Source organism: Pinus tabuliformis, chromosome 2_1, assembly GCF_031772625.1.
Source record: "Pinus tabuliformis cultivar Carrire ecotype Pingquan chromosome 2_1, CPIR1, whole genome shotgun sequence".
Classification (NCBI taxonomy): Eukaryota; Viridiplantae; Streptophyta; class Pinopsida; order Pinales; family Pinaceae; genus Pinus; species Pinus tabuliformis.
The window spans coordinates 591433766-591456769 of record NC_142299.1 but is presented as its reverse complement, the minus strand read 5'-3'; positions in this window follow the sequence as shown (position 1 = coordinate 591456769).

Sequence of the window (23004 nt, the reverse complement as noted above, 5' to 3'; positions counted from 1 at the left end):
CCAATGCTTGCTTCTCTTGTTGCTCAAACTCCTACAGTAGTTCTACTTTTGTATCGCTTACCTCGTCACCAATATCGTCCAAGTCACCCTCTCTCAAGGTGATTGGATCTAGCGATCATTTGGAGGCTTTGGTCTTCTTTCACTAACCCTCATTTTCTTTTTCTCAATGTCGCTTTACATGGAAAGGAGTGCTCTCCAGATCTCCATCTCCTTGTTTTGACTATTCGTCATTCTCTGTTTGGGGCAAAGGATACTTATAAATTCTATCAGATCCGCACTCTTCCTGCTCCACTTGCTCCTTTGTGGTGCTCTCTGCTCCTACCTTGGCCTTCTCCTTAGTCTCCTTCTACCTCTGTCTTACCAACTGCTACACCTTCAGTCGGCCCACTTCATTTTTTTCTTCTCGGCAGACTTGCTAGTCCCTGCAGCCAAATCTGTGGGTGAGTACCAATCAACTAGCCATCGATTGAGGAGCTCTGGAATGGTATCATCCGTAGCCAAATAGGGTAGATCATACCATTTATGATCTGGATCCTTCAACGCCCGGATGTGAACTTGGTTGAAGTCCGCTTTGAACTTCACGTACCCATATAACCACTCAAAAATGGTTGGTGACAACTGTGGCTTACGGTTGATGGCTATGCAGATGCTTACCTCCATCAGCACCCAAAATATTTTTCTTTTGCCAACCCGTGCAACATCCTTTGTGGCCCATATCGAAGCAAACTTCGCTACTTTCGGTAAATCTGTCTGAGTTGGAGGAAACTGGTTGTCCCCCGACAACTCCCAAACGACCAACACAATTGATAGTTAGAGCCACAAGTAATGGAAAGTTTTACTTTGGTCCTGTGCCTCTCGGTAGTTCACGAGGAACTCTCTACACAGGTAGTGCACCCAGTTGAATTTTATGCCCTCGATGCACTAAGCTGCCAATGAGACCACTGGTGCGGACACCTTGTCAGTCCGACGCTTCCTCATCACCTTGCCAGAAAAAATTTGGGTAGCCACTTTCACTCCGAGGTCAGTAATACTAGAGATGGAATACCCGCATGCTTTCTTGACATGTTTGAACTTGTCCTTCATCTTCTCTGCGAGGTCGCACTCGCCCGTCTTGCCACCAAATTCCTTTGCTGGATTCAGTCTAGAGTGAGGGAGTAATGTGATCCTATGGATTAGCATATCAGTTATTGGTATCAGCTTACTCAACCACAAGTACCTGCCATGCACAAGGAACAACAACTTCTTAAGGAACGTCAAGCTTATGGGTGCATGGTGGTAGTGCGGCACCCATAGGAGGTTCAATAATCCTACCTTGTTTACCCCCCGAATCCATTACACTGGCTCTAGCACAGTGAAACAAGACTCCTTGTAGAACACGGGCTTCCTGAATGTATGGGTAGCTAGGTGGGGAAACCGCTTAACATTTCCCAAATCCCAATCTGCAAGCTTCAGATGTGGGATGCACACCAAACAGGGACCTTCAAATGCTATGTTTTCTTGCAGCAGAGGGGTGTTTAGGAGTAACAGTCGCTCATCTGGGTCCTTTGGGACCTTCATCTTGCCCTAGCATGAAGGGATGTACTCCGACAATGTCAAAATAGGGTCTACCCCCTCAACATATATGTCTTCCATGCCCTTTTATTTCCACTGAACCTTTGTGGCTGCATGTGTCCTTGGTGACTCATGCACTGGTAGTGTCTTCTTCTGTTCCTTGCTTGGCTTGGGAACCTCTCTCAATGGTTAGGCTTCGGCCTAGGTGACCTCGGTGCCTTAGGAACTGTTGTAGCAACCTCCATACTCACTATTTTAAGGGCACCTCCCTCAGAGGCAAAAACGCCCCTAGTACTAGCTGTCTCAGCTGGTGTACACATGAAGTTGTTAATAAGGTTATGGGTTTGCGCAGGTAATCTATGAAAAATAGAACTAGAAATGAAGTCCTCAAAGAGCTCACAGTTCTTGTGCAACAGATAGCACAACACATAAATTCTCATAATGCAAAGTGTTTCTTGCTGGACAACCATCTATAATTTTTAGGAAATTTCGAATTCAAATCCGACTGTTCCCCACAGAATCCATCCATAAATGCAAGATTGGCGAAAAATTTCCAAAGATTTCACACTTGAATTCACCTTAAATGCCTTAAGTTTTGGCGGTCGTCTCCTCTTAACGGTTGTCTGGCAGTCAAATCATGAATAGTGATAGTAACAGTCATTTTCTCACTATGTTGCACCGTCTCTCATCCTATAGTGCAACTCCCTTCATGTGTCTGTTGACACTATGACACCCTTCTATTCTGCGTAGACCCCTCATCGCATAGCTCTACAACCCAAGCAGTTTATTTTATACTCCCGCGCCTCCTTGTAGCTGCCTGGAGTGCTAAGACTATGCTACCATCATATAGTCATTTGGCTGGATCCCCAGTGTATGGCTTCAATCGGCTGCCATTTACCTTTCCAGGAAATGGATCTCCATTCAATTTCATAAGCTAAACTACTCCACCATCGGTAATATCCTTCATAACATACGACCCCAGCCAATGCATCAGAAATTTTCCTGGAAATTTATCAAACTCGCTGTCGTATAATAAAACTAAATCATTTACCTTGAAGGTGCACACTTTGATGTGTTGATCGTGCCATGCCTTTTCACACTTCTTCTGAACTTGTTGATGGAATCTAGCCAAGAATCTATCTTCCTCTAGCTCTATCAGTTATGCGAGCCTCTCTTCTAAGGCTCTACGGTTTGCCATCATTGTGAACACCAGTACACATAGACTAGGTACAATGTATTCCATTGGCATCACAACTTCTATGCCATAGACCAACCTGAAAGGTGTCTATCCAGTAAACTTCTTACAAGTAGTTCTATAGGACCATAACACCACTGGTATGCACACATCCCAATCATTACTTTGTGCACTGCAAACCTTTGTCAGTGCATTCTCCAATATCTTCTTAAACGCTTCCACCATCCCATTAGCCTGAGGATGATACAACGTGCTCTTCTAATGATAATCTTTGAACTATTCCATCATCGTGTTGATCATTTCATTAAGGAAGTGCGTACCATGATCACTCATCAAATTCTTCAGAGAACCAAACCTAGTTTTCACATATTCATATAGGAACTTCATTGTTGTTGACCGTGTATAATTATTTGTAGGTTGCACCTCTGCCCATCTGGTCAAATAATTAGTCACGCAATGATATACCACGTGCACTTCTTCTTTCCTGGAGGCTGAGTCGGTCCTACAAAATCGATTGCCCACTTTTCAAATGGTTGCAATGACACTTGCAGATTTAGAGGCATCTCATCCCTCTAACATGCATCACACGCCCTACTATATGCTTTCAAATCCTTATGTAATGTTGTCCACCACAACCCAACGCGTAAAATATTCTATGTTGTTGCTTTCCCTGCATAATGGCCTCTCGCAACCCCTCCATGAACTTCAGCTTGGATACTGCTTCCTTCAAAATCAGGCACATAGCATCATAGCATCTCGTCCAATCCCATTTTATATAAATCACCTACAATCATAGATAAGTCTACCGCACACACCACTAATTCCTTCTTTTGTTGACTAGTGTATCCCTCTACAGCCATTCCCGTATTCAAGAAGTGGATGATGTCTACAGAATGATTATCTACCATGCGCACCGGAAAGAGCTATGTGTCAAGCAGTCCTTCCTCCAAATTAGTGGGCTCCTCACCTATTTCAATGTGCAACAAATGATCTGGTTCATCATTTAATCACCCTGGCTTCACAATGACTTCGAAATCATACTCCTAAAACAATAACAGCCACCTACATATCCCCCCCCAAAAACATAGGCTTGTTGACAAGGTACTTTAATGCATAATGGTCTGTATACATACAAAAGTGTCCACTGAGCAAGTAATGCTTGAACTTCTAGAGCACGTATACCATAGCCAACCCTTCGCACTCTATCGTCGAATAGTTCTTTTTAGCCTTCAACAACTTCCTACTTGCAAATGCTATCGGGTGATCTAGTTCTCCTTCACCAGCCTATGACACTACTACTCCCAACACAAAACATGACGCATCCACATGCACATGAAATTCCTTCATCCAATCTAGGGAGACTAGGATAGGTGCAGTGACTATCTTTTCTTTTAACACATCTGAGCTCCGCTAACATTTCTCATTCCAATAGAATGTAGCGTCCTTTTCCAAAAAAATTTCCATTGACGTGGTAATCTGGGAATAACACTTGATGAACTTTTGGTAATAACTGGTATGACCCAGTTTTGTGCACAACTGTTTCACACTTCTTGGCACCTCCAAATTGATTATAACCACAATCTTAGCTGGGTCCACCATTAATCCCTGTCTACACACTACAGGACCCAACAAGATTCCAAAAGGGACATAAAATAAATACTTCTTCAAATTTAATGTGATGTGATACCTCCAACACGTATCCAACATCAAGTGCAAACTAGCCACATGGCATTTGACTAGTCCAAACACTGTCCAATCAGCAAAGTATACCTCCAAAAACTTGTGAATGAACTCTTTGAATGCTAGAATGACTACGCGTGAAAATATTTATGGCGCATTCTTCGGTCCAAAAGGCATTACACTATACTAAAAACATCCCCACTTGGTTGCGAGGGTCATCTTACTCCTATCTTCTCCCACGATCTTGATCTGATAGTATCCAGAGAACCCATCAGTAAACAAATATGTTTCTTTTCTGTCAACATTATCCAATAACTCATCTATGAATGGAGTTGGGAAAGCATCATGTACATAAGCATCATTTAGCTTCCTGAGATCTACGCATATCCTTATTTCATCTTTCTGCTTCTTTTCCTAAACTACCATGGGACTTACCCAATCGGACTCCTCCACTGGTTCAATAATACCCACTTCCAACATCTTGTCCAACTCCAAGTGAACCTTTTCTTTATACTTCAGATTAAGGTGATATGGCCTCTATTTCACAGGCTTCGCATCTTCCTTCAATGTTATCTTCATCACACCTAAATCACCCATTATCCCCTTTAGGCCTAAAAAATTTGTAGGGAAAAAATCCTCGTATTCGTGGGGCGACTTAGTGACCTTATCTACATAGCATCATCCCAATAGCCCCCTATCTTCACAATCTTTGGCTCTACCTCTATCTCAATGTTCACTTGTCAATTTTTTTGTGGCACGGCGATATCTGGATTCTCTATCTATGGCCCCTCATCTGCACGGTGACCTTCTGTCGCTCAGATATTAATGTTCCTTTGAACCTCCTCTTCTTCTTCAGTAGTCACATTCTAGCACTCCAGTGCATGGGACAACTGGGTGGTCCAACCTGGTTGAATCAAATCTAATGGATCCTATAGGATTTTGAAGATCGCTACTTTAACCTCCTGCAGCACTTCATCAATGCACCCAAATCCATCTTCAAAGTTGAATGTCATCAAGAATCTCTGTCGCAAAATATCCCATTCGTCTGTGCCATTGAAAAGCTCTGTTTCCAAGTACCAATTCATTGGTATTATGTCTAAAGTGTCACAGAAGAAATGCACCCACTCTAGTTTGATTTCTGCTCCATAAGCACAAGTCCATTTTTCCAAGTGGTCATGGGGATCACTCCTTCCATATTATTTCTCTGTCAATCGCACATTTGGGCGACCAAACTGTACCCTCATTAGTCTTTTGTCTTCACACCATCCATCGAGATTCTCTTTATGCGTACCCCACCATCTTGTAGGCGTAGCGAACAGTGCCAAGTCCAAGGCTTTGAAGCAATGCTTCTTTGGAACTTCCCTTTCAAATGCATCCAAAAAATTATCAATGTTAGTTAAACCATCATAATAAGGCAGACTTCTTACCTCTGATGATACGCAGCGATTTGGTCATCATGTGACATCGTAGAATAGACACTTCATGCAAGTGATTCTACCAGTGTTGAAATTCCTCATCTGAATCTGATGTGCAGGAGATTTTGTGTTCCATGCAATACGTCCATCTACTGTCGGATTCACCCAACCTTGATCTTGCATCGTTATCTTATAAATGTGGTCAAAATCATCATCACTTTCATAATCCTGGACCAGTTCAATACAACGTAGTCCTTATACAGCATGGAAAATTTTAGGGGCTAATGTTCGCCCAGTGGGCTAATTTTCCATGATTTGTCCAAAAAAAAGATTCGCCAATTTCCAATTTTATAAAAGACGATTCGCCCAAATTTTAGAATATAAAATTATTTTACCTTAAAAATCGCCAACATTATATAGAGACTCTATATAAAATAATTATAAATTTGATTAATTTTACAAATATATCAATAAACATTTATAATTTTCATATTAGGGATTAGTGAGATTCGCCAATGTTTTAAACTTCAAGAAAATTTTCCATCCTTAAAATTTTCCTTGTTATACAGGGTCCAAAGGTACTACTACGCGGAGTGATTTTCTTTCAAATGACATTGTTTGCTTCTTCAAATTGATCACCCCATTCATGTCAATAGCCCAATCAATCCCAAGGAGTGTGGGGTATGGACTGTTGTCATCGACAATCTTTATTACTCGAAATCATCTAATGCACTCACACCTTCAATTTCTACTGTCACTCCCTCCAATCTTCCCATGGGGATAATCTTTTGTTGATTCGCCATCCTCAATTGAATAGGAGAACGCTATAGTGTAGGTCTCCCCATTCTCTCCCATGTTTGTTTTGGCAAACAATCACATATGACCCATGATCCAAAATAACTTGGTCGATTTCATAGTCACCTATTTGTGTAGTGAGCCTCATCTCGCACCCTATGCTTGCCTTATGTTTACCAATTTTCCTTACCGCGTGTGGTCCCTCACAAGCATTACCAACACATTTATTAATCAACTCCTATAATCATTTTATGGCCATTCTATTGTGTAGTAGCTTCATACAGGTCTCCAAAAAGGTAGTAAGCATGGATGGGTCCATTTCTTCAAAATCCTTATCCTAAATTCCTAAGGTAGAAGCCTCACCGAAGCTTTTCTTCACTTCCATGAAGGTCTCTTCTGCGTGTTCTAGATAAAAGCCAACCTCCTTCTTCAGAGATTTTTGGACCCATTCACATTCTTCAGGCTGCTTTCCCTTATCTTCATCAGTCATGATTCCATTATGCAACACAATATTCACATTAGGATCCTCTTCACGGGGTTCAACCCTCATCATCTACAGGTTCTGTGTAGACTACTATGGTTACGTTACCTTTTCGCGCATCATAGCTATTAATACAGGGCATTCTTCTATCACGTGGTCAAACTGCATACAGTATTGGCACGATAGGCACATCGGGTTTGTACATTCTCGCACGTAGTGTTCTAGCCCTCGATAATTGTAGCAAATAACTTGTCCCCAACCTCGCGTAGGTACTCCTCTACCTCGGCCTCCCTCGTGCCCTAATATCCTCCTCGCGCTCCCCGAATGCCTTTGATATGGAGGCCGAGTTTCTCTCTGCATTCGATACATAGGTGTTATCTCCATCATTAACTCGTAACTACAACAATTGTGCTCTGATTCGCAAAACTTGTAGAAGAGTTGTTGCGGTGTCTGTACAAATTTATGCAGCAAGTGGTAATTATCAATCGCATGTTTTCCAGCTACCTGATAGATAGCACACCACAACACGGGCCTTGTACTTGGCCCTGCTTGAGCTTTCGGCCTCAGAGGCATCGATCCTCCTCCTGCAAAATAATTTGTGAATACATAGAAATTATCTTTATCATGCCCTTGACTCTTACATTTCAAACACCAAACATCTTCGCGCACTTCTAGCTGAGCCACTCTATCCTTCTTGAGACTTTGGAATTGTAGGCAAAGGTTCTGCAACTCCACATGAATCTACTAAAATCGTAAAGAAACATATTGAATTGGTGTCTCATGCAATCTCATTGCAATATCTAGGGCCTTTGCCTGGGTCCCAAACTTTTGCTATGATAAAGCAACCATTAGATGAGGTAAGGGCAAAGCCACAAACCATTCGTGGTGTTGGCCATCTATAAGATTCATGTTAGCTTAACAGGTCTTGCACTTCAATATCTGATCTAGCTCCCAAGGTGTCTCACCAGGCTTCATCATGATCTCCTTGAATCCAACGATTGATTGCGCTTCAGATTTGGGCCTACTCAGTTCCTTATTCAACGTAGTCTGAATGTCTGCCAACGCAGCTGTCGGATTTTCATTGTAGTAGTTAATGTACCACATTAGCGTACATTTCTATGAAGCAGTAATGTTATTTTCTTCATATGATCGTCTATAATGTTCTGGGCTTGCCACACAGCCTTCGTGACGAACTAAAATTGGTCTGGGTCCTCATTTCCCAAGCCCTTGAAAACATGCAACTTCATTGTATTCCTCATATTGAATGGTGGTGGAGATGGTGGTAGTGTGGGTTAAGGTGTATGTGGCGGAGGTGAAGAAGGAGGTGGTGTGGGCGGATGGGGTATTCATGAGAACCCTCACCTTATTAACTTGATAGCACTCTATGAGAAGCTTGTGCTGCTTCTTCATCGTCACTCAAAGGAGGCTCAATCAACAGGCTAGACTCAGGTCCTACTCCCCTTCTATCACTGAATAACTTTCCACATCACGTAGCTCCAAACATCAAGGTAATTGCATAACCTGCTTTTCAAAGATATTAAACACCTACTTCATGATCCCTTGAAGAGGCATCTCTCTGCTTCGTTGTAGTTGACCGAGTTATCGTCCGAAAATTCTGTCACCAATCCTGCAAGGACACAACCAAGCCTGTGATCATCGGCGTGTGCGATCTTATATTTAGAGGCTTCCATTCTTCGCACTAACTCTGGGGTCCACACTATTGGATTGTCAAGCCTCCACCTTCCCTCGATGTCTGCAAATTTCGCGATCCACTTGTATAATTCGACTAGGAAGGAACCAAAGAAAATTTCATGTATCTCTATGTACAGATACCTGTCCAACCAGTGTTCTTTCGTCAATCATGGATTTCTATTTTCTTGCACCATGAATGCGCAGATCTTTCTATCCAACCAATATTCAATTTCATTCTTAGTTGGATTCCAGTGATGTGACATTACACATCTCTTTATGTAGATCATGGTACCAGCAACGGAACCATTTGTTGGCTTAGAAGGTCCTGACCTAGGTTCAAAGTTAAGTTTTCCAAACAAATCCCTACACTACTAGCCCTTTCTGCATCAATCCGCGAAGTGCGGACTAAAGTCTCACCAGAAGCAGTATGGCTTATCAGATCTTGGGGGGAGGCCTCCAAGATCTAAATGATTGAAATGGATTTTGGGGTAGAGGCCCCCAAGATTTGGAAAATTGAAATGCCAGAAGAAAAATAAGAAAATGTCCAATAAACGAAACCACAAAGAATTTTTTTATTAAAATGGAAAATAACTGTAAAAGCTACATTGTGGCGTGAAAACTGTCCTTTTACAAAATGTGACTTGTTACTTATAGTATTTTTCGGTTACAATACCATTGATCAATTCCATGGGTGAATGAATACTATGGGTGGATATCCCAATACCATGGAAAAATACCATGGGTGAACGAATACCATGGGTGGATGTCACTTGCAATACCATGGGTAGATGCCACTTACAATACCATGGGTAAATTCCATGGGTGGATGAATAAAATTGGTATATGAATACCATGGGTTGATGCCATTTTCTATTCGGATCATTCCTCCCTCATTAAGAAGAAATGGTCCCCATTGTATGAAGTTGCCTCCTACGAAGCCTTTGTTGAATATGAGGAGCCACTGAGGAGAAGGGTTTTATGTGGTTAACCCATAACCATGATTAACGAAGATCCGAGGATAGGGATACCTTGTAATTCTTGTGACCAACTTTGACACTGACAGTGTGCGGCCTAGAAAATGGACTTCGATGACAAGGATTTTGTGTGGCTGACCCATAGCCATTATGTTGGTTGTTGATGAAGTAGTAGGTGCCTACATAGCCTAGGGAAGGAGGGCATGTCTCCAATGAACCCAAGCCGAATGCTTCTATGCTGAAACTGAGGAATGTGAAGAAAATGCCTACTAAAGCTGGATGGGAGGGCACTTCTACAAAGGGAACTTGCTTCAAATGATGCTCCAAAATTAAAATGTACATAACTCAGTCAATATAACTCAGAATATTTATTATAGCCTATTTTTATAAACAAAAGGACCATTTTTCATCTTCCCATGTGTTGGAAATCCTTATCTGGACATTCTACAATCTCAGATTTGCGCTGCAACTTTTCTGCCGTCACAAAGGTTCTCAAAAAATATTTGATTTCAAATCAGTGATATCTCCCACATTTGAACTCCTATTCGACCCATTATTTTTTTGAAATTGAGTGACTTTTAGAGAAGAACTTAGATCTACAATCACGTTTTTGAAATTATGCACCAAAATTTCAAAAAATAAAGATAGGAGAGCTGTCGTCCATGAATTTTTGTTAGAAGCTTTTCTGCAAACATAGTTGATTTTAAATCAGTGATATCTCCCTCATCCGGACCCTGATTTAGCTGATTATTTTTTTTTTGAATTTGGGTATTTCTTCGCAAGGTATCCAGATATGTTATTTTTTTTTTGTAAATTTTTCACCAAAAATATCATATCTGATCTGCAAACTCGTTCCCCAAAAATTTTCCTACAAAAAATGAAAAACAAAAATTCTTCCCACTTGGCCCAAGAAAATGCTCTGTGGAGGACGTAGCAGATGCCTAAATTTTGTTGAATATTGCTGGAAAATTTGCAACTAAAGTATGCATCAAACCCTCATTCCCATGGAATCATAACTTGCTCTGATAGCACTGATCCAAATCTTTGGGGGAGGCCCCCAATATCTAAAATATTGAAATGGATTTTTGGGGAGAAGCCCCAAAGGTCTGAAAATTTGAAATTACAGAAGAAAAAGAAGAGAATGTCTAATAAAAAAAACCACAAAGATTTTTTTTATTAAAACAGAGAATAACTCTAAAAGCTACATTATGGCAGACAAACTGTCTTTTTACAAAACATGACTTGTTACTTATATTATTTTTCAATTAGAATACCACGGGTCAATTCAATGGGTGAATGGATACCATGGGTGGATGTCAGAATACCATGGGAAAATACAATGGGTGAATGAATACCATGGGTGGATGTCACTTACAATACCATGGGTAAATTCCATGGGTGGATGAATAAAGTGGGTGTATGAATACCATGGGTTGATTCCATTTTCTATTTGGATTAATGGGGGGATGCTGGAACTACGTTTCTGCACCCAAAGATGATTGTGATTTCATTTTATGCCCTAAACCTCCCTTCATGTAGATCGACAATCCCTTTAGGCTTATTGATATAACTTCCTCTTACTAGCTTCTAGACCTCCGTGAAGGTCTACGACTGTCTTTCATGGACCCTAAATAGGCAAATCAACCACTTACATGCCTTTCTAATCACTCCTAAGTCTGTTATTACCCAGATCGGCTTAAGTGTCTAATATCTTTAGCATTTATTAAGATATTATTCGTGAAAACATATATTATTACTTGCATTCATATAACAATGTAAACCATGTAGAATCGCACATGAATACAATATTAAATCATAAAACCAATATTCATCATAACATAAAGGCATTCATTCATAATAGAAGTAAATGGGCAAAACTAAGATATTTCCAGAATAATCTCTTTATTGATGCTCTAGATTTTCTTACAAACTCAAGACTAATCTACGCACTCAGTGTCAGGGGTCCCCGCACTCAGCTACGAACTCTACTCTAAGCCTATGTGAAAACAGTTGTAGAGCCTCTCTTCTACTCTAATACTCTTTGCTCGTCAACTCTAATGACCCATTACATCCACTATGAACTTAACTGAACTACCTTAGACTCTCTAAGGCTCTCCATTTTATACAATCCCATGGTCCGCTGACCATTGGTAGGTCTATACAAGCCTACACAACATACACAAAATAAGGGAAAATACTTTTATGACACTTACTATCTAGACACTCCGTGACCATAACTTGTGGCGAATTTATACTTTACATCACAAAAACTTGGGCTTTTTTTCCCTAAAACTTGGGATTTTGCCCCAAAATTGACCACAGGGGACCTTGTCCCAAAAGTCACCCGGGAAATTAAACAAATGATCCCGTTGCAAAAAAAGATCAGCCTGGAAATGATTCTTTACACATCAAACTTCCATAAAATGCTCAACCCATCGAGAAAGGGAGAAAAATGAGCTTGGAGAAATCCTAAATTTAATTTTTAAAACTTACAAAACTCTTAATTTAATTTAAAGAACTGAGCAAAACTATCTTATTCTTCTAAATGGAATAAACGAACCCGTATAGAGGAGGGGAAAACCTTATAACAAATGAGGAATGAGATCAAAATGGTACCTTTTCTTGACCCTCTTGGTGGCTCTGGGATTCAAACCCGCATCCGATGTAACCTTGAAATCCTTTGTAACTTTTGAGGATATATCATCTCTCATACTATGAATCTTGTGGACCTAAAAGTAGCAATGGAGAAGAAAAACAAGAAGGGTGCCACTGCTTTGTTGGAGAATGGAAAAATTCAAGGAGAAATTCATGTATGAAATACTCTGTAACTTTCAAAGATATATCATCTATCATATTGTGAATCTTGCGGACCTGAAAGTAGCCATGGAGAAGAAAAACAAGAAGGGTGCCACTGCTTTGTTGGAAAATGGAAAAATTCAAGTACATTCATGTATGAAGACATCTTTGAATTTTAGGGATACAATTTTTTTATCGAGTTTGTGTGAATGGTTGCATATGCTTGATGAAGCCCCACATTACTATTGAGGAGACAACTTTGGAGAGTGGCCATCACGTGGTTTATGAGCAAAGATTTTTTTGGGAAGCCTATAATAGAAGTATATAGTGTATTTAGTTTGTAGTAGAATTATATTAGTTGTACTCAAAAGCAAGGATAGGATTTTGAGAGATTGGTGAATATAAATTTTATAAGGATAAAAATGTTGTTGGTGAAGGAAAAGTTGTTTCTTACTAACTCACTGAGTATGGTGGTGTAAAACCTTGCATTAAGGAGTGGGTTATAATGGGGTTAGCAAAGATGAGAGTTCAAAGGACCAAATGATCATGGAGGACACAAAAGCTAAAGAGCAAGTTGAACAAGCTTTGAGGAAGTAGAGATAACTAATTAGTAGTGATTGAACTAGATGTGAGCAAATGAAGAAGGCAATAAGGAGTTGCAAAAGGAGATTAGAGAGGAGGGAAGTAGTGAAGTGAGGGTGAGAGAGTTGGAGAATTTGAATGGGAAAGGTGAGTTGGCCAATGAATGGTTGTGAAACAAAGGGTTGATGATAAAATATAGCTCAATAAGGAGTAGTAGTAAAGGCACCTCAATGAGGTTTGATGAACACTGTGGAGATATGTGATTACAAAGTGACAGGTTGGATGCAATGTAGAATGAGATTTTGGCTAAGAAAGAATCAAATGAACTAATGGGTAACCATATCTTAAGGCCAAGGATGTGTCCCAACTATTAAGGGAGGATGCGAACCTAGTAGTGGGCATATCACTAGACAATAGCGAAGTTTTCCTAGTACCAAACCCACCCGTTATGCTTCTTAAATACAATTAGGTAACACTACACTAGCTTGTTAATAATGGTTCAAGCTCACCTAGTAGACAACTTATGGAGGAACAATAAGAATTAGAGGAAGTAGTCTTAACAATAGTGCAAGTTTGAATATTAGGAGTAGCACAACTAGGAGTTTTAGTTATTTAGAGCAAAAAAACAAGAGTTTTGTGACTTTTAGTACCTATGATGCTTTGAATTATAACCTAGGAGCATGTAAGAGAAATAATATTAGAGTTATGTACTATTTAAAAAAAAAATTCATGTGTAAATCCACATACATTTATATAAAACAAACCCTAGAAATATCATTCTTAAAATCTCTTATGTAGTTACCGGATGTCATTAAAGTAGAGTATCACAATTACTTATGTTAGTAATAGTGCGATCATATTTTTCATTCTCTTAAAGGAACTCTTTCTAGACATGCACATGATGAAGCATAAATCATCTTATGGCTATCCTCAAAAGAATTATCACCCATAGCTTTGGTGATGGTGTAAGGCTTGTATCAAAGTGAGATGAGCTTTTATGGGAGTTTGTAAATTGCTCTTTATGTAAGTCTGATCATAACTTTTCACCAACCTGAAACTTATGTGGAACCTAATGGGTTGTGTATTTACTTGTACTTGGAGTTGGCAACCTTTTACAAAGTATCATGAACTCATTGTTAAATTTGTTGGATATGTTCCTCAAAATTGGTTTCTTTTCTTACCTCATTCCAAGTATGGGAGGTGTATTCATGTGTTATTCCATGAACATAGTTCACGAGTGGATTTTTTTGGGACAATATTCTTACAAGATAGCGAAATTCCCATCCTAAGGAAGTGATCAACAACAGAAAAAAAACACATTCATTACCATGCTTGGTTGAGGGAAAACATGAAATAAAATCCATGGCCACTAACACCCAAGGATTATCTAGAGTAGGCAAAGGCCTAAACCTAGCGTCCATGGACATTTCCTTTGGCATATTATAATTCTTCCACTGCTTACAAGCTTCGGTAATAGAATGTAGTTCATCGTCATAGGTTGGGTATATATGAAACCCATGATAGATTGTTTGGCTATGATAAACTATCGAATGTTTGTGTCGTGTGGGCACTACATCGACGACATGAATGATTGGCCCGTAGGGTCGCTATTGTGTAGCCATTCATTGACGAAAGCTACTTCCCCCAAGGGATAGAAGTGATAACTGATAGTTGCAAAGGTAGGAATAAATACTGTGATCTATGTTAGGATGCCTCAAACCAAGCTATAGAAAAATATAGTAATATTCTAATTTCATAACCTAGGTTCTTGTAATCATTGAGAGGATGCATGTCATGGGGAAACTATGCAATATAATTCCTGAGATAGTTCACCATTTTGTTGACATATTGTAGGTCAAGGTTGATCTTTGGTGGTGGAAAAATAACAATAGTTCAAAACATCATTCGATCAATGCTTATTCAATAGTGGTTCATGAAAAAATCCAAGATAATCAAGCTTCTTCTACCCAAATGCACACTTCTTCATGTTCACAAATAACTTGTCACATGCTGTAAACATGGTTTATTCATCCTAGGTCTGGTTGAAAAGTAATATGTCTAAGTACACAATTAGAGTTGAGTAAATATGTGGTTGTAGAACTTTGTTCATCATCTCATGAATGTTGCAAGGCCATAATTGGTAACACTTAATGACATCAGTGGCCATGCAAGCAGTCCTTGTCACATCTTGAAGGATGTCTTCCACATATCCTTAGGTAAAATTACTAATCAATGAAAGATCTTAAGTTGCATTTCACACATAAATAATTAGTTGTCTTTGTTAATGAAATGATGTTTTTCTTTTTTTACAAGTGAAGTACTAACACATGCTAGACAGTTCCAAGGCATGATAGGCATGCCAGGATGTACTGTCAGTGCCAAGGTGTGGCGTGAATGCATGATAGGGAGTGTGAGGGCCAAGTGTTAGGGAAACACAAGGGAGAACTCATTTCAAATGCATGGAAATGAATTGTTAGCAAGTTCAAAGTGTGCTAAGGAGGGATTGAAAATGTATACGATCCAGTGCCAAGGCGTTACAAGGGAGAACTGGGTCAAAATGCTTAGAAATGAACAAATAAGAGTGTAGTGTGCCAAGGAGTGTCAGTGAATTCGAGGTGTCCTAAGGATGAAGTGTGTTAGGATAAGTTTAGAATAGGACTTGTAGGAGGCAAGCCTATGGTTTTGATAATGGTCCAGGTGGCTCTAGGGACACACATAGGACATGGAGGGCTTATGAAAGCTCAGAAATTAAAGTGATGAGAATTCTTTCGAACCAGGACCAGAGAATAGATTTCATTGTCCTGATCACAACAGTGCAAACGGTTCATCAATCTGACCATGTATGAGGGAGAATGAGCCAGCCAAAATTTTGGTCAAAGTTGGGCTATGGGCCAGGTTTAAGTGTCCTACAATTTGACTGACCCCGGGGCATGAAACCTAGCTCTTGAAAGCGGGTGAAATTGTGGCCTCTTTAATTTGTCTAATAACCCTTATGTTAGAAAAAAAATTAAAAACGCCCTATTTTAAATATAAATTAAAAAATAAATATAAATGTGGTAGTGGGCCACAACCCCTACCACCCCCAAAATAATATGTAACAAAAATTTTATTAAAACTAAGGATCAATGACCATGACTTCACTGGTCCAACCACATAACCATATTAACATTAGTATGGGGTGGGCATGGGCCACCTACGGTGGACCCGGACCACACCCCCAAACCACATTATCGCATGCTATTTTATGTGAGGCCGACGAGGATTGAACCCGCCTAGCCCACATGGGCTAGCCCCCACCGAGCGGCCCCATGACACATACCATGTACCAACAAAACACCAAATAAATGCGCCCAAACCTTAAATATTTAACGTGCCAGTTCAAGGGGTTACGGAGGGTATGGGGTCAGCCGTCCAATGCAAACCCGACCCCCAAAATACCTTAATGCAGTTTCATAAAACAAAAGAAGGTTAAACATGGAGGAGGCAGGGTTTGACCACCTGACCTCCTCCACCTAATGTGGAATTATAACCAATCCACCGAACTGGTTTCATTGATACCTCCGCCAGAAAAATTATATAAACCCTCATTTTCACAGTGCACCCAGGCAGCATGGAGGAACTAGCAGTGGGCATGAAAATCAAGATGACAATGTTTAAATAATTTTTAATGCAGGTGGAACCATGATTGAGAGAAATTTCTAGGAGGGTGAAATTTTTGCAGTGTCCAAATTGAACAAATTTTATGTCAATCTTACACCTCTCGGTGACATGAATCCAATGGCATAGTTAGTTTCCTGATCTGAGAAACTGATTTGTAGAGGACCTAGAGGAGGGAATCTTTGAGGAATCTAGGGGGAATCTAAAAGATTCCTTGAGCCCGAGATTTCCACTTTCTCAGAATTCATAAATTTGACAGTCAATTTTTCACTATACGATGCCACAAATCTGATGGTGCATTTAGATTTTCCATTTTCTCATTTCATTTTTTGGCCGCTTTTCTAAGTGGAATGCAGGTGTTAGCATTCAACATGCAAGCAATTGTTCCATGAGATTCGACGCAGTGAGATTTATGGTGTAACCTGCTTCAGTAGTTTGACACCCTCTTCTTCAGATGGACCCTGGATGTGAGGTATATGCAGTGTGTTCATGTACTTCTTTTTGCTATGCATTGTGTTGCACAGATCCCTATTTGATGTTTGATGTGGGATCTTGTCTCTTACTTGTTTTCATGATTCCTACTTGATGTGATGCGAAATCATTTGTGAGATGTAACTGTTGTCGTGATTCGTCATGTTCTGTTTGAGATCCTTTGTTGTATGTTGATGGGATACTCATGTGTCGCTATGTATGTCTCCATTGAGATCCCTTTTATGCCATGTTGGCGGGATGATCATCGTGCATGAGTTTTATGTCATAATGATAGGAGTCTTTTTAACTGAGAGTTCCTATAGCGGAACATCTCTTGGAGCCACTCCTATGTGAAAACATTTTCCTTGTATCATAGTCACATCACCTCTTATGTACATTATCGCTATTGATAACACTTAATGCAGCATCCTACACCATATTGACGTCGAGGCCCGGAGACGTAGTCCCTCCTGGACGAACTCTGTTATCAATGTATTATGTTTTCATGTGTTGATGATTGTCATGTTCCTCTTCTTTACAATATTTAGATGATTTCATTTATGTTCTTTTAAAAATGCAATTTAACACATCACGAAAGTAAAAGGTCTTGGAAGGGTCCTTTGTCACAACCAAACCTGGATCAGATAAGGTGTGTACAAAGTAGTTTTACACAAAGGGAGAATTTTGGTTGGGCACAACTATGTTTTGTCAATGAATTGGTTGGGCTCCAAACTTGCAAAAAAAGTAAGGCTGTCTATGAGGGCATGACAACTAGGGAATGCCACGGTGTTCGAGGGAATGCCAAGAAGTAGTAAAACATGTTAGACAATTACAAGGAATTTTAGGCATGCCAAGAAGTTCCAGGCGCCAAGGTGTGGTGCCAACACAGGCTAGGGAATGTTGGGGCCAAGTTACAGGGAAACACAAGGGAGAAGTAGTTTCAAATGCATGGAAATGAATGAATGAGAGTGTGATAGAGAGTGTTAGCTAGCGAGTACAAGGTGTGTTAAGTGTCAGGGAGTGCTACGATGTGCTAGGGAGTACCAAAGCATGCCAAGAAATGTAGGGGATGATAACACGTGATACATAGTGCCAAGGGATTATTAGGCATGCCAGGTGTTATGGCATGTCAAGATTTAAACTTTGTTTCTTAGTTGTTTAATTTTATGACCATGGTTGGATGTGAGCCTTGTCTTCGTAACTTGTTAAGTTGGATAAGTTGAAATTATACATGAGTAGCCTAAGATGAGTTATAGGAAGTTCTTAGGTGAACAAGGCATAGTCTATTTGTAGTAATTGTAACTTGGTCAAGCTGTTGTTATAGTCAAGTTGTTGTTAAAATAGTTGAGGCAAGATTTTTTGGGTTCCCATGTTGCAAAAAATGTAAGGCTAGTTGTGAGGTCATGATAGCTAAGGAGTGCCAAGGCGTTCTATGGAATTAAAAGGTGTGCTAACACATGTCAGACAGTCTGAATGCATGCCAAGGAGTGTTGGGGATTGTCAGGGCTAGCAACAACATTATTTTCTTAATGACTTGATTGGCTTTCCAAGTTGCAAAAAATATAAGGCTATCTATAAGCGCATGACAACTAGAAAGTTCCAACATGTGCCAGGAAATTCCTAGAAGTGCACATGGTAGACAGTTCTAAGGCATCTTAGGCATGTTGTTGGGGCCTTCATTTTGAGTTTTTGTGTGAATAGAAGATAGGAACAGGTGGCGGGGACAACCATTCGAATTGCATCAGAGCTGACAGTCGAGGAGGGGAACAAGAACCATGAGTGGTCCTACAATTGTGGAAAGGTAGCGGCGGAGAGCAAGTGCAGCCGAGAAAGTAGAGAGAAAAGGAAGCCGAATTCAAAGTCAACTGAGTAGGAAATAAGTGGAATTGGTAATCTAGGTGCAGAGCAGAGGATAAAAGGCAGAAGAAAGGATGGGAAAGGGTTGGTGATTACTAGCTGTTGATGAACCAAGCGAGCCAGAAATCAATGTAGCCTTCCTAGGTTGCGGAAGGTGGGTACACCCTTACTTTGTTGGTCTTTGATCTATGTGTTGGGTCATTCTTGTTGTTGAGGATCACACTTCGAGCCTTCTGTACTTATTTATGTATTTCCTTCTATGAAGCGTAATGAAAGAGACAGTTTGCACCTATGATGTATTCTTGAGTTCTATATTGTTTCTTTAAAAATTTTAAATATTTGTTTATATGTTGTATGATTTCCTAAGGCAATGTGAGTAGAATCGTATGGTTGGATTATAGTAGGTGCTTGATTATTATGATTTAAGATCGGTTTCAGGTTGCAGTTCCCTTGGTGCCTCATTCTACGCCCTCACACTTTAGTGATGGCACGCCTCAGGTGAGACTCCTTACCCACTTTGGGTAAGGTGAAAATGTCGACATTGTTCTAGACTACAGCGGAGGCTTGTTGGCCCCTTCTGCTTGAACCCAAGGTCTCTTCCCTATTCCCATTTTTATTCTAACACATTCTAAGTCATTCCAAGTGCTAAGGCATGCAAATATGTTCCAGGTGTTAGGGTGTGGTGCCAACACATGCTAGTAAGTGTTAGGGAGGGCCAAGAAACACAAGGGAGCACTAGCTTCAATTACATGGAAATGAATGAATATGAGTGCGTGATAGGGAGTGTTAGCAAGTTCCAAGAGTGTTAAGGAGGGAGTGACAAGGTATGCTAGGTAGTGCCAAGGCATGCTACAGTGCTAGTGAAGCATAAGGTTGCACTAGGTCAAAATGCATGGAAACGAATGAATACGAGTGTGTGGCAGGGAGTGCATCGAGTTCCAGGTGTGTTAAGTATGGAGTGACATGGTATGCTAGGTAGAGCTAAGGCATGCTAGAGTGAGAGGGCATCATCCGACCAAGATGTGCCATGTTCCAGGGGTGTGCCAATGCATGTTAGGAAACTGTGTTATAGAGTTCCATGCAAACACAAGGGACCACTAGGTCCAAATAATGCATGGAAATGAATGAGTAAGATTTTGTGACAAGAAGTGTTAGTGAGTTACAAGTGTGATAAGGGAGTAACAAGATATTCTTTGCAGTGCTAAGGCATGCTAGAGGCTAGGCAAAACAATATGCCAAGATGTGCCAAGTTCTAGGGTGTGCCAATACTGCTAGGGAGTGCCAAGGAATCACAAGGGAGTGTTAGTTTCAAATGCATGGAAATGAATGAATAAGAGTATGTGACAGGGAGTGCCAGTGAGTTCTAGGTGTGTTAAGGAGTGAGTGACAAGGTATGCTAGGTAGTGCCAAGGAATGATATAGTGCTAGGGAAACATGCCAAAATGTGCCAAGTGTCAGGGAGTGCCATGGAAAAACAAGGGAGAACTAGCTCAAAATTCATGAAAATGAATGAATAAGAGTGTGTGATAGGGAGTGTCAGTGAATTCCAGGTGTGTTAAGGAGGGAGCGACAAGGTTATATGTTAGGCAATGCCAAGGCATTCTAGATTTCTAGGGCATGTCAAGGAGTGCTAAGGAGTGTTGAAGCATGCCAAGGAATGTAGGGGGTGCTAACACAGGCCACATAGTTCCAAGGGATTGTTAGATGTGTCAGGTTCTATGGCATGTCAAGATGTAAACTATTTTCTCATTTGCTTTATGGCCACGGTTGGATGTGAGCCTTGACATGGTAACTTGTAAATTGTTAAGTTGGGTAAGTTGAAATTATACATGAGTAGCCCAAGATGAGTTATAGTTAGTTCTTAGGTGAACAAGGGATAGTATAGTTGTAGTAACTATAACTTGGTCAAGTTGTTGTAGTCAAGGAAAGAATTTGTTGGGTTCCCAAGTCCCAAAAAGTAAGGGTAGTTGTCAAGGAATTATAGCTAAGGAGTGTTAGGGCGTGCTAAGGAATGGAAAGGCATTCTAACGCATGTCGAACATTTCTTATGCATGTTGAGGAATGTTAGAAAGTGTTAGGCCATCACAAGGGAGAACTAGGTCAAAATACATGGAAATGAACAAATAAGTGTATGTGCCAAGGAGTGTCAATGAATTCCAGGTGTCTCAAGGACAAAGCGTGTTAGGAGAAGGTCATAATAGAAATTGTAGGAGGCAAGCCAATGGTTAAAATTATAAGTTGTTGGTCAAAGCAGTTTCAAACAAATGAAGGCTTTGGGTTGCACACAAAATTGATTTTACAATGACTTGGTTGGGTTCCCAAGTCGCAAAAATAGAAAATCTATCTATGAGGGCATGACAATTAGGTAGTTCCATGGTGTGCTAGTGCCAGGGTGTGGCATGAATGCATGCTAGAGAGTGTTAGGGTCAAGTGCCAAGGAAACACAAGGGAACGCTAGTTTCAAATGCATGGAAATGAAGTCTCAATGTAATGTGCCTTTCGAAATTAAACTGTTACAGGTTTATTTATTCTATAATTTCGACAATTTTTGAGGCCATGGGATGCATGTGACTTTTGTAAAAGACTTAGGAAGGAAAAAGGGGTCGAAATGTTTTGTTGGAATAGCATGGGGGCTACCCACATGAGGAAATACGCACTACCTTAGAGGGAAGTTCAAATGACTAAGGAAGGAAAGTCTAATTTCTATTTGTAGGGGGGCCACATGGGAAAATAGGGCCACAAATTATAAATACATGGGGATCAACCTCATTTGGTATATTTTTGACTTATTGAACTCAACCTTAGTTGCTCGAGCTGCTTAGCCAGGTTACTGCATTGTTTAGCACACGAGTGTCTCCGAGCGGAGATCTTAACCCTTGGTCGATGGAATTCAAGTGCCTCCCTAGGAAGGTAATTCATACTACCTTGGAGGAGAGCCAGTGGAGTTTCACAGACACATCATTCAACATTTGTCTCAACTAGTGCATGTTTTTGGAAGATGCAAAAGGGGAACGTCTAGGTGTTGTGTGTGGGTTCATTCAGGAATCAACTGTTGGGGGAGTTTAGGTATTGGAGCTATAGTGGCATCAGGAGGTTGCGGCATTGGAACAGTTCGATTTACAGTCACCTAGGTTTGCACAAAGAGCCATCATTGGGCTCACATGGGAGTTGGAGGAAGGAATTGTAGAGCTAGTACTGGCTAGGAGAAGTAGGAGATCAATTGGAGGGCAATTTGAGGAGGATTTCTGGAGTTGGGAGAGCAGAGATTGACAAGATCAGTCACAACAACAAAAATCAAAATTTGCGAGGGTCAAGCTATGAAGGGTCATTTTTTGAAGGTTGGTACCAAGGGAAACTCTTTCTGGTTTTTTTTGGGTTTTGGGTAAGGATCACTCTGTTAATTTTATAAAAAATTTTGGGCAGATCTGAGGGGTCAAACATGGGTCCCAACTCAGCCAACAACTAGAGGATCTAAGGGGAATTTGGGCCAAAATTACAAGGTCAACATTTGGCCAATTCCTTCATGTGTTACAATGGGTTTCTTTCATAGAGGCTAGGATTAATTTCCCATAATTCTTTGAGCAACAAGAAAGGCTCTAATGACATATCATTTCAAGTAGCAACACCTTTCTAGGCAGTAACAATGCAACTCTTGGGTCAGATTACCAACAGATTTGAGGAGGGTGTTCCATTGTTCATTTTGGGATTTTGCTAGCTTTCCTAGAACAAGCCTAGGTGCATACATTCTAGCACCTTATTGTACACATATTCCCATTTAATAAAATGAGTAAACATCGCAGTTTGGTTGCCGATTTTGTGGTATGATGGTTCGATTTAATTTTATGGCATTACTTTTAT